This window comes from Lactuca virosa, chromosome 8, assembly GCF_052849685.1.
Source record: "Lactuca virosa cultivar CGN04683 chromosome 8, Lactuca_virosa_CGN04683_v6, whole genome shotgun sequence".
NCBI lineage: Eukaryota > Viridiplantae > Streptophyta > Magnoliopsida > Asterales > Asteraceae > Lactuca > Lactuca virosa.
This window is the reverse complement of record NC_136433.1, coordinates 205,788,444-205,793,093: the sequence shown is the minus strand read 5'-3', so window position 1 is coordinate 205,793,093 and position 4,650 is coordinate 205,788,444.

Sequence of the window (4,650 nt, the reverse complement as noted above, 5' to 3'; positions counted from 1 at the left end):
CAACACCCTCTCGCAGCATCAATGAACACAAACGCACCAACATACACACATGGCGACATCAGTTACAGATTGTGGTGACAGCCGCCACTGTGAGGTGGTGGCGGCAGTTCTCTTGATTCCCAGTCGAGCATACACACGCAAACACGATCTGAAACACACTCCCATTCGTGAATCAACCAACACAGCCCCGTCATGAACAAAAGTGAGTCGGCAGTCCACACCGAACACAGAACGAAACCGCAACCATCATCTCGACGACGAGCAACAGCCAGAGGCGACATCAATGTGACGGCGGCGGCATAGGTTGGGGCAGCAACAAAAGAGATATGAAGAGAGAGTGTGCGACCCACCCATGAACTACAAAAGCACCCGCGAACCACGTTTCCCGATCTCGTCGTGCCTTCTTCGTCTTCGCCGGCGACTGAACATGGCGGTTGTTCCGATGATCCTTCAGTGGCGGCGAGGAGGTGACGGCTGGAGACCTCAACAGAGGTGGTGGTGCGGTGCTGTAAGTCGAAGAAGATGGAGAAGTGGCGGCCGATACTTCGGGGTTGGCGGCTGCATACACATTCCTTAGGGTTAGGTTTATGGTGAAGGTGGCGGGTTATAAACCCCGTCCACTTTAAAACTTTTGGCATAATTACAAGTCTAGTCCCTCCCCATAGGATATTTTCGAACTCAGTCCATATTTTACCATTTCAACCCCATTCATGTAAATCGTTTACAAATTAAGTCCCATATTTTACTAAGTGGCCCCTCCCTCTATAATTAATTTCAAAAGAGGTCCATAATTAACTCTTTAGCCCCTGCTTTCATAAATCCTTTCATATTAGGTCTAATACTTACCAAACATCCCCCTGCCTTCATAATTATTTGCAACCTAAATCCGGATTTTACACTTTTAACCTCCAACTTCTAAATTCTTCACAAATTAGTCTGGGACTTACATTTATTAATTTATTTAAATAAACGGGGCGTTACAACTCTCCCCCACTTAAATTAGATTTCTTCCTCGAAATCATTTCTTATCATTCCTTACACGCCCAACCACTCTAGTATCACGGTTACCATCTTAGGCACACCCTAGCCTTCCCAGGGCAACCAAAGCTATCCCTCGCAGGGTTCTAGAACCCTATGATGAGCTAATTTCTTGCATTACTATCACATTACTCACTCTGAAGTATGTAGTCTCGAGATGGTTTGACCCCCCTGACAGACCGCCCATACTGAATCATTATTGCTGAACCCAGTTCACTTGTCTCTCAGCTGCCTACTCATCTCCTGATAACTCAAGGCTCCCACTAGAAAAAACATAATCACATATTCACTTGTCCCTGTGATTTACTTATACATGGCCATAACTCAAATAATCCTGTTGTGAGTGATAAATACTAACACTGCCCAAACACAGAAACTGCCCGAACACTAAACTGCCTGAAGCAGTATGTTGCCACATGGCTACTTTCCAAAATCTAACGAGACCTCCCTGGTCTCAATTCGTTCACCAATCATTTGAAACACCAGGTTCCAACCCGATTACGGAGCCAAAAGACTCACACGCAGTCGCTAAATGCGACTTCTGAACGAAATCCTCCTCTGGAACTAGTTGCCACTAGTTATCATGCCACTGCGACTCTAACAACTTTCTAATCTAACCGATCGAGTCCATGTGTCGAATCCTGTCATCATCAAATCCAAGGCTAAAAGTGATTGCTACCCGACCAATGGTAGCCTAATATCCCGAATGACCTTACGCAGTCCATTGCTTCCATGATCTCATAAACTGTAGGGGCGATCCTACAGGCTTATCACTGTCTCAACCAGATCTAATCCATCTGGGTATTTCCGAAATCGAATCTGTGGATTTCCATATCCTCACTGCTGCACCCGAACTGGTGGATACTCTTGTTCCTTCTGTGACCTAACAACGCGCTCATGCTATCTACCAACCTAGTGAATGCTACGGCTCCCCCGTAGTCTTACAACACTTTCCACACTACCTGACTACTAGTGAATGCTACGGCTCCCCCGTAGTCTTACAACACTTTCCACACTACCTGACTACTAGTGAATGCTACGGCTCCCCCGTAGTCTTACAACACTTTCCACACTACCTGACTACTAGTGAACGCTACGGCTCCCCCGTAGTCTTACAACACTTTCACCCTAACACAACCGTAGCCCAATACCTTACCCCTTATCTATCGATTCAAACGCATGCGGAATCAATCACATACCCGACCGATCACCCAAAATGAACTCGATTCATGACTGGAGTCCCAACCTGCTTCCCCAAATTCTGTTATCGAGCCCCGAGGAAGATGCGGTTCACATGACGGGGAGTCTTACCAGGCTCCCAACTTGTACAACCCTCAAACCAAGTAACCACTTGGGCTGCCATTTTCCCTCGATAGGGACGACAGCCCATCCCGATCTCATACATGTCCTTGTCCTGAATACATGCGCGGTTCTCCCCCACTTAGATTCGACTAAGTCTTCGCAATGCATGAGATTTGAAGGATTCCCGATCCTTCTTACTCTTTAATAACCAACTGCTGACAACCTGTTTCTTGTCCGTGCGAGAGCCCTATTACGGGCCCAAATCTCCAACGACCACATACTCCTAAAGATCAGACAAACACTTCCCAAATCCCAGAGAGACTAATAATCTCAGACGCCTTGAAATGATGCCCCGCTTATATCTTGTAGCCCAAATAACCGATGTGCAGGCCATGCCTCAACAGTAAACCACTTCCCCTAGTGCTACCAAAATCCGACTTGCGCACAATGTCTATGTTACCAATTCTAAGCGCAAACCTTCCGCATCATGTCTCTGAACCGATCTCGACTACCGAACCAGAAAACGTTGGATGCTCCAAATCATCAAAAAGGGAAACGATTGTTCACTAACCACCCCGTAACTTACGGTATGCAAACAGCATAAGACAATGTTTGAAGGTATATTCCAAACACAAACAACGCAACGAACTCAAAGATACACTTACTAAAACCCTCGAAACGAAAACTCCCTCATATAGTTTCCCGTGAATACCGCACTAAATCCGGCCCTGCTTGCCCCTCACAACTAACTCGAACCCTTGGGTCCCCTTCTGGGACCCCCCCAATGTATGTACCTAATCTGATTCCCTCTTCCCAATGTGCTCCAAATCAATCCCTGCTCTCGAGCTCTAGAAATCATATCATTCAGGGTCTCACACCCTGGCACACTCACCAGCTCACTCGTCAACGGCTGAACTGCAATAGTTAAAGCAACCTCTGCTCTATACCGGGCTACTAACCATCCCCAAGACATAGTCTCCAATCCTGAAAGTGCAATAGAACGCACAATTAGTCCGTGTCGTCTGATACGAGAGATCCACAGAGATCTCAAAATACTAACAGTCCTTCCGCTATCTGGCTCACTACCGGAGCCGGGACCAAACCCTGGTCCTTCTCCTTACGTGCTCATCCGCATTCTGCATAGCAGCTATTCCCACCGTCCAATCATAATCAAGGATTCTCCTTCTCTGGTTTCTTAGATTCTCCAAGACTCTCACTGATTCGAGTATGGATCCTATGCTTCCAGTAGTACGGGCCCATACTACCTTCCACACCTATCCATACTTTCCTCAGCAATCCTCCCGAATCCTCTAAGTCACCTACCCCACTGATGCACCGAACATCTGCTAAACAACAACACAATATCCACCGAAGCAAATCCTAGGCTCCCCCTAGGCTCCCAACCTCACCGAACCACCCCACTATCTCACTGGAGCATAACCTAGGCTTTCCTAGGTTCCCAACCTCACCCTGCCATCAGCTACCGAGGAACTCCCCATAATGCCAGCCATCCACCTCCTGGATATCGTCATATCCACTTAGTGGCTGACTCCCATCACTCAAGAGTTCCACAAAGCAGAAAGCAAGCAGCATTCGTGCAGTAACACTCCGATCCAAAGAACTGCCATAGAACATTCCACCAACATATCGCAACCCGCGTTATCCACATCCATCCATTCTGACTGTCGGCTGCCTTATGCATGCAAATTATACACAGAATAAGATCTAATAGACTGTCGAATAATAGACTCTACCCTAGGACCACAACCAGACAAGGAACAGGAAATAAGGCCAAATCAATTATTCTAAGGCTATAAGATCCTAACTGTATACAATTTTTAAAGCATACACATAGCAGTTACAAATACCAATTATCATTCTCATTCCAACATGGCATCCAATATTCTCACGGCTACAAGCACCACATATCAGGCCAACCTATTGCTGACTACTCAGTACTAGCATGCAAGTCTACCAGCTCATACAACATACACAGGCATCTCCCCTAGCCCTAACTAGCATGCGATTCATAGATTCATAATCAAATCATAACAGATAACAAATGTGGGTATTCTGGGGAAACTTACTTGAGCTCGATTGATTGCATGCACCACACCCTTTCTTGTCATAGAAATTCTTTACTTAAAAACATTTTTCTTTTGAAACTTTATAGATCCTCAGTTTGAGTTCAGACTCACCCGAAAGTATGTCCGAATCCCTCAAACCAAGGCTCTGATACCAACTTGTAACGACCCAAAAATCAGAGGTAAAAATTTCATTTTTAATATAGCTAAAACATTGATACCATTT